Genomic DNA, 8,997 nt, shown 5'->3' with positions numbered 1-8,997 from the left:
CTAAACCCTTGTCTCAGCTTCATCAGCCACTCTTAAGGCTAACCACTCACCGGTTTGTGGAATTCCAAGTATTAGCATGTCTTTTTCTACTGGGGCTGCCATGACAAAGTATCATTGACTAAGGAGCTTATAAACAACAAAATTCTCTTTCAATTTTAAAGGCCAGGAAATTCAAGATCAAGGCTGTAGCAGATTTGGTGTCTGGAGAAGGCTGCTTTCTGGTTGTAGTGTCGTCTCCCCATGGTAGAAGGGGCTGCTGAGCTCTCTGGGGTCTCTTTGATAAGGGCACTAATCCCACACATGCAGGATTTGACCCCATGACCTAATCTACTCTCAAATGATCCACATCTTCCTACCATCATCTTGGGGGTTATCATTTCAATATTCAAAGACCATAGCATAGCAGACATCCTGTTATATTAAATATTACTCTTTCTTGTGGTGGTCCCTCTTTTAAAAAAAAGTCAAACTCCTCACATATTAAATGGTTCTGAAACAATTTCTTGGAATGCAAGAATCCCAGTAGACATTCTTAGGCTTTCATTTTAAAAAATGAGCTCTTTGGCCAATTAAGTTTGGGAATCGTTGAATATCATAGGTCCTACACAAAGTTTCATATTGCATAGCATCATATTAAAGGCTCAGAAAACATGGTTTTGGTAACGTGCCTTGATAAACTGTTTAATCTAGCCCTGATAAACTGTCTAATCCCTAAACTTACTTTTCCTGTGATCTGTTTTTCTAATGGAATTTTTAAAATCAGTTCCTGGGGATTTATGACCCACAGAATATACTGTGTGATCTGTCATGAATGAGTTATGTCAGATACACAGAGGGACACTCCTATGTCTTGCCACAATCTCAGATTTTATTGAATAACAAAAAAATCACAAGCTGTATTCATTTAATTGGCAGTGATTCACCAAGTATTACATTTCACTTAGAAATCATGAACCACTGGTCAAAAAAATTTTTTCTGGTGTTCTAGATTCTCAGATTATACATTATACAATGGGATGTGCACTACAGAATGGCTAAGAAAGTTCCAAGAAGACTTGCTAAAGGCAAGAGCAGAGGGTTGATGCACATGCCAACAGGTAAGTAGAGATGATATTAACATAAGAAATTCAGTAGTGGTATGGTGGTGTCAAAACCCAAAGCTGGCTCAAGACAAAATGTTGATTTAAGTTGCAGCTACTTCCAGGCTTACTGGGGCCACAGAGAGTTCAAAACTTGAGGGGGTCACACCAGACAGGACTATCAGGTGAGCTGAAGTACCAGTTCATTGTTTATTGATACATGATACATGCACTGGGTGCTATGTGCTATGTGCTAGGTCAGCTGACCCTCCTTTTAGATGTAGGTGAGAAGGTTTTTGAAATACATGTGTGTCCTACTTGGCATTTACCCAACCACCCAGAAACAAGGACATACTAAACCCACTAGCACAACAATGTTCATTGCAACACTATTCACCATAGCAAAGATATGGAACCAACCTAGATGTCCCTCAGTTGATGAGTGGATCAACAAGTTGTGGTATTTGTACACAATGGAATTCTATGCTGCTGTCAGAAAGAATGACATCGCCCCATTTGTTAGGAAATGGAAAGACTTAGAAAAAATCATATTAAGTGAAGTAAGCCAGACTCAAAGGAACTTAGGCTCAATGGTTTCCCTCATTCGTCATAATCAGTAGAAACCTTGGGCTCTACTAGCAGAGATTTGCAATAGAGCAAACTCTTGATACATAAGGACATATAATGTGAAGCTAATTGAAAGGACCTCCAGGATAGTGAAACAAAAGCCATATAATGAATGATTGTTGTCCTTAATGTACTCTGTTGTCTCTCATCTCCTTTGCTGTCCCTTGGTTATCTCATATTGGTATAGTATCTCACTTTGTTATCTGATATATTGAACTTATTTGTATTTGGATATTTGAAATTTGATAGGGAAGGGGGGAAAACCAAGACGGGTGGGGGGTGTGGGGGGGGAGGGAAACGGGTACCAAGACATGTGAAAGGGTATCAATGTATGTGAATTAATGCACCTTCTATCTGGCAAATATCATGTAACCCTTTTACTAATTACAATAAAAAAAAAAGAAATACATGTGTGTCCATGTGTTTCTAATTTAATGAGTGTATAGATGATCATCTTTTTTTTTTTTGCCAGTCTTAGGGTTTTAATTCAGGGCCTGGGCACTCTCCTTAAGTTTTCTCAAGGCTAGCACTGGTTTTTTCTGTGTATATGGTACCAAAGAATTGAATCTAGGACCTTGTGCATGCTAGGCAAGCCCTCTACCACTAGGTCACACTCCTGGCCCCCCGTATGATCATCCTTTTACTTACATAAATGTTTATCAGTCTGCCTCATAGTTGAAACTGAACAGGTGGTGGCTGTCTTTTGGAATCATTCTGCCTCAGTATTTACATTCAAAATGGAACAGACAACCATTTTACAAAATGGAGGTACTCAGAACAAGCCTTTCGACACAGCATAGAGAACTTTAGTGCAGGGCTTGGCCTGGTCTGCACATGAACCCTGCTCCAATCCTTGAAGGAGAATAGATGATGATAACATTTTCCCTTCCCCTTAGCTATATAAAGAGCTCAAGGCCACTAAGTCCATCCAGCTGGATGCACAGCACATGCCCTATCCTGATCCTATAAAGAACATCCCTGACATATACTCACAAATACCTTGCATCCTCTGACCAGGACACCCACGATATCCATAGCAAGGAATTTTCAAACATCTGTTCTAGTCTGCCATTCCTCATCCATCTGGGCCCTGAGAAACCCAATATAAGGATCCAACAGATGTAGTAAATTCAAGGAGATCCAAAAGGACCTCACCCAAAGCGGAGGAAATTGGAAGGCCAAGTATGATACATTCTCTTTAGTCCCATTGCCCAGTTTTGATCAGGCACACCCGAGTCTCCAAACTCAAGCACAAAGACTTTAGCCTGTCCCACCCAGGCGGGAGCCCCTGAAACACACAAACCACGGACTTGGATGTGGCACCTCTTGTATTGGTCAAATTCACTGTAATTCATCTGGATCCCACATTGTAGCATTTCAAGCCTTTCCATGTTTTTTTTTTTTTTAAATTGGGAAGTTTTTCTCTCTGTCTACAATCCAAACATCAAGGAAGCCATCTTCTAACTTATAGTTTCTCTCTTTCCTCCTCTATATAAGGGAAGTGTTTAATAAGTCAGTTCTGTGTTATATTTCATAAGATATCTTCTGTCCTTACCTACCCACTCCAAGAAAGAAAGAAGGGGAGGATAAGAAAGTTCTTTAAACCTACACCCTCCATTTGACTCAGAACCAACCAGCACCCTCCCCCATTCATTTCCAGAGAATGAACCAGAGAAGTTCAAGACACAATTCGCTGACAGGACCAAACTACTCTCTGTGCCATGCACATTTCTGTTCTCACTGGCTTCTTTGCTTACTCATAGTCAGTTTTGCTTCCAAATGTGTCTATGCAATCAGATTAAGTTATTCAGGTGCATACCCTTTCCCCATTTGCCTTCCAGGCCTATCTCCCTCATCTTCATTTTGTTCCATGCCCCAGGAGGCTGCTCCAAATGGACTGCATCCATCAGGTTTCTTTGTCCTCTGGCTTATGATTGGATTCTGTCACTGGAAGATAGCAAGGAAGGGGATTGAGCTACCTACATGTTCCCCTGACTCTTTCTTTGTAGGCCTTGAGCTTGATAGTCAGCCTATTTGCTATAGCATTGTCTTAGAATCTTTATAGAGCTTATTCCTCATCCATATCTTTATCGCTAACATATCCAATTAGAATGATTCTGTTAAGACTCTGAATAAAGCAAGAGTGGTTGTTCCTGAGAATGAAACCCCATTACAAACAAAATTCACCTTCTGTAGATTTCCATCCTCCTGTATCATTTCTTTTATTCTCCCTAGGACAAGCACTGTTTTTGCTTTTAAATTTGTAGCATTTATTCATATTCTTATTTTCTTTTGTGTGAGTATGTTTTAATGTCTAGCATTTATTTTTGAAGTCTTCACTATCCACCATTATTTTCTTTTGTTATTGATGTAATGTATAGAGGGGTTAGTTATATTTGCCAGATAGTAGGTGCATTACTTCTCATACCTTGATACCCCTTCTCATGTCTTTGTCCCTATTTCTCTCTCCCCACCCCTCCCAATCATCTTATTTTCCCCCCCTTCCCTTTCCTATTTCAAATAAACAAATAAACATATATACAATATGCAAGGTAACAAAGTCAGATACAGTAACAATATGACATGAACCAAAGGGCAACAAAAGAGAAGAGAAATAACGTAGTACATTAAGAACAACCACACAACATAAAGCTCTTGTATTCTTATTTTCATTATATAAATTTAAGATATATAGTACTATTTGATATATATACACATAATGGAGTCATTACTACAAGCAAGTAAACTAACAACGATTATCTCACAAAGACAACATTTCACTTAAAGTAGATTTTAGGCATTCTAGTCACAAATTCTTTGCTTTTATTATTTTTTTTGTCGGGGTAATATATAGAGGGGTTACAGTTACATTCGCCAGGTAGAAGATGTGTTACTTCTCACACATTGATACCCCTTCTCATGGTTTCTGTCCCCATTTTCCTCCCCCTACCCCCTCCCAATCATCTTGTTTTCCCCCCTTCTCTTTCCTATTTCAAATAAACATATATACAATATATCAGGTAACAAAGTCAGATGCAGTAACAATATGACATTAACCAAAGGATAACAAAAGGGAAGAGAAACAACAGTACATTAAGAATGACAATCACACAAGATAAAGCTCCTGTTTCCATATCCTAGAGATCCTTTCATTCAGTCTCATCCTATATGACCTTATGTACCTAGGTTTGGGGCTATTATAATCCTCTGCTAAGAGAGTCCTAGATGTGTACTAATTATTACAAGTGAGGGAAATCATTGAACCTATGTTCTTTTGGGTCTGGTTTATTTCACTTAATATGATTTTTTCCAAATCTTTCCATTTCCTTACAAATGGGGCAATGTTATTCTTTCTGATGGCAGCATAGAATTCCATTGTGTATAAGTACTACATCTTGTTGATCCAATTGTCAACTGAGGGGCATCTGGGTTGGTTCCATATCTTCGCTGTGGTAAATAGTGCTGCAATGAACATTGTTGTGCTAGTGGATTTAGTATGTCCTTGTTTCTGGATGATTGGGTAAATGCCAAGGAGTGGAATTGCTGGGTCATAGGGGAGGTCTATATTTAGTCTTTTGAGGAATCACCACACTGAGGACTTTTTTTTAAGGTTATGGAAGACCTATTTCAAGAGCTGAGTCTAATCAGTTGGTCCATGACTCCTTTCTCAGGAGGCTTGGCCTTTTTACAACTACAGAACTGTATGTTCCCTGGAGCATGAACCAGACCAAATTATTTATTGTGACCTCTTCAGACTTAGAAAGTTTCTAGCACCAGATTCTGCAGAATCAAAGTTATTTGAGTCGAATTGATCCAAGAGGACCAAGACAACTCCCAGGAAGCATTACTGTTCATTGTCCAAATTTCCTGGCCTTGGCACAAAAATAATAAGAATAAAGAAGGAGAGGGAGGAGGAAGAGGAGGAGGAGGAGGAGGAGGAAGAGGAGGAGGAGGAGGAGGAAGGATTTTCACAAAGACTTTTTATTGGATCTCCTTCTCTAAAAGCCACTTTTCTTGGAGCTTCTTGGATCCTGTACATTTCCCTTGGTTCGTATGTGCAAATAACAACTTAGAAGAGCAGCAACAGGTGGAGAGCCATGACCTAGAAGAAAGGGACTTGTCGTAGACATATGGAAATACTTTGCATCATGTCACAGCTGACCTCTATTGAGTCCTTTCCCTCTGTTATTTTATCTTCACGTGTACCAATCACCTGCTGTGCATTAAACACTGTACTTATATAGAGATTAGCTCACTTTATAGACAATAGAAATTCCAGATTCTCCTTGGGCTGCTAGGGACAGGGGATAGTCTTGGATAAGTCTCTGGCCTGTTTCCAGACCTGCTAAATGAGTGGCTATGCAAGATGATCACTCCATGTTCTTCCAGACAAAATTTGCTAAAATTTTATGCCACGCTGAGATCTAGTTACTTCTTTCAACAAAAGCCCACTAAGGTTCCCAAGCCTTTCCCCAGGGAGTACAGCCTGAGCCAAGTACTTGAGTACAGATGGTTTGGTTCAAGTGACTAGGAAGCCAGAGTGAGGAAGTGGGAGGAAGAGAGAGAGGCGAATTCAGAGTGCAATAAGAGCTGGTCACCACTCTGAGAAATGGAGGTGTAATCAAGAGAGCTACAGTAGAGTGTATCTCATAATAGTCTCCTTAAAGGGCAAGACCCTTCCATGAGTATATCTTCTAAGGACTATCAGGAAATACCTGAGACAGACTAGCTTTATAAAGAAAAGTGTATTTAATTCTCAGCTCCAGAGCGTCTGCCGGGAGTTCACGTCTGATGAGGGAAGCATGGTGAAATGCCTTCATGGAAGTGAGCGTGTACTGTATTCAGGAGTCAGAGATCACATTAGAAAATGTAAAATGCCATTCAAGCATTAGGGCCAACTCTGGGTTTCACTGGGAAATGGTTTAATCTTTCTTGGTGCAGCACCAGAAATGATCTAAGGACATTGTCACTCAGTAGTCCCCAGGAGTTCTCCTGCCACCACCACCACTTCCCAATACTACTATTCTGATGACCAAGCCTTTAACAGAAGACCCTTATGCCGAGGGGCGGGGGGGGGGAACACATAACATATCAAAGCCATAACTAGCAGCTCATACCCTTGCATGGTCATAGATGGTCTCATAGAGGTCACTCATTCCCCACTTCCACTTTGCAAGCACACCAGTGTCCAGCATTTCAAAATGACAGCATCAGAGAAGGCCAGGGAAAAGCCACATATACATGACACAGCTCAGCCAAGTACAGTCAAGGACTTCTATTTGATTGTTGCAGTAATGATGTAAAAGGTGGACCAGGAAGAGTTGTAAGATTTAGCCAAAACAATGTGTATTCGGATACACTGACATTTCAGACAAACCTTGAATAAGTGCCAGCATGTCTTGTGCAATATTTCAGAGATACTTATATTAAGTAAGCCATTCATTATGTATCTAAAATTGACATCTGGCTGGGTATCCTGTATTTTATTGGCCATTTTATATGCATTGTTGCACAGCCAGGCACAGGAAGAGCACCTCCACAATCATTAACTCTCATGAGCCATCTCCATTAAGAACTTCAGACCCACACCGAGGAAAGGCAGTGTGAAGACACAGGATGGAATCTATCTACAAGCTTAGTGATGTTGGGGCAGCCTAAGAGCATAAGAGGGGCAGGTTCCACTCTCAGAAAGAGCCAGCCCCGCTAATACTCTGATCTTGGACTTCTAAATTCCAAAACTGTAAGAAAAATAAGTATCTGTTGCTTAAGCTCTCTAGTTATGGTATTTTGTTATGGCATCTCCAGGAAACTGAAAATACTGCCCAAATACAGTTCTAAGTTGACTGTTTGTCATCACATCTGCCAAGTTACCACACTTAGACTTACCCATATCACTTCACATTGTCTGGGGGTATGTATCCCACATCACAAACCACCAGTCATAGGTCACTATTGGAATTCAAATGTAAGCAAATGGAAACAAATATTCAGTTCTTCAATTCACACTTCAAGAGCTCAAGATGCACACGTGGCTAACATGAATAGTGAGCATTTCCATTCATCCTAGAAAGCTCTTCTGGGTAGTGCAAGACCATAGTCAAATCATTCCAACTGCTAAAGGCTCATGCCTGGAACCCTATCTACTCAAGAGTCTGAGATCTAAGAACTCAGGTTTGAAGCCAGCCTATGAAGGAAAGTCTGTGAGATTCTTATCTTCAATCAACCACCAAAAGCCAGAAACAGAGCTGTAGATCAAGGGATAGGCCACTTGAGCAAAAGAATAACAAAGAAAAGGCTAAGAAACAGTGCTTATTCCCCTGAGTTCAAGGCCTAGTACCCCATTATAAGAAAGAAAAATGGGAGAAAAATTATTCATACTTTAATTCCAACCACATTTGGGCAAGCTCAAGCTCATCCCCTGCTATACTCATGGGCTTCTTTATCCTCTTTCTAAATGACCTGCTGGTGCTGGCTAGTGTTTGCATGTGCATGATGTTCTTTGTACGGTCTCCTTTGTTGAGAACACCCTCCTACTCTGTACCCCATCCTACCCTCTGTACAGCCCGGTTCACCTCTCAAAGGCCCAGTGGAAAAAGCCCTCTATGGCCTTCCCAGATGGATTTAAACCATCCTTTTCCTGTATTTCTACAACTAGTATTCTAATATTGCCATAAGGGTCTCATGTTGTGTTTCTGGGTGTTTTTTCCTTTTCTGTTTCATGAAGCTTTGAATCTCATTTATTTTTAATTTGTTTTCATCTTTCTTTCTTAGTATTATTTTTTTCTCCTGGATCAGAGAGAAGGTATTTTTATTTTTAACCAACACCAATACTATTCATTTATTTTTAAACATAGATAGATGATAGATAGGCAGGCTCATCTAGATAGGCAGGCTCATCATCATGGTTGTTCCTAGCTTTACCGCTGGAGGAGGCTCTGTCACAGGTCCCTGCTCTCTTCTAGAGTCAGTGAAGACCTGGATGGATCCCAGAGCTGAGGCAGGTGTTTGGGCATTGTTGGTGGCTTTGGGGAAAGGATCAGCTGAAGCAAGCAGGCCCTGAACTTCTTCTCCACAGGGAGCGAGAGGGCCCCTAGGAGGGGGTGACAAGGAGAGCCTGTCTCCAAGCACACACACTGGCCATTCTTTTCCAGTGGAACATTCTGCCTGACCTCTCTGGCGTCCAGAGCTGGCAGCTCTCCCAGCCTCCCACATGGACATTCTCCTCAGGGCATAGGCCCACGTGCCTGTCCCATGAGCCCAGGGGTCCATGGAGCCTCTGTAGCTGTGTATC

At 40.9% G+C, this 8,997-nt stretch overlaps 1 long non-coding RNA gene across 1 annotated transcript in view; it reads right to left on the bottom strand.

Moving 5' to 3' along the window:
• Window positions 1-3,568: 3,568 nt before the first annotated feature.
• The window catches only part of LOC150048758 (uncharacterized), an 81,627-nt gene continuing 76,198 nt past the window's right edge, over window positions 3,569-8,997 (bottom strand). Inside the window, exon 3 of the long non-coding RNA XR_016539100.1 lies at window positions 3,569-3,653. This is a non-coding gene — a long non-coding RNA (uncharacterized LOC150048758). The remainder of the gene's footprint in view (window positions 3,654-8,997) is intronic.

This window comes from Megascapheus bottae, chromosome 21 (genome assembly GCF_031878675.1).
Source record: "Megascapheus bottae isolate mThoBot1 chromosome 21, mThoBot2.hap1, whole genome shotgun sequence".
Classification (NCBI taxonomy): Eukaryota; Metazoa; Chordata; class Mammalia; order Rodentia; family Geomyidae; genus Megascapheus; species Megascapheus bottae.
Note: the sequence above shows the minus strand (reverse complement) of the source record. Positions and strands in the feature narration are given on the sequence as shown.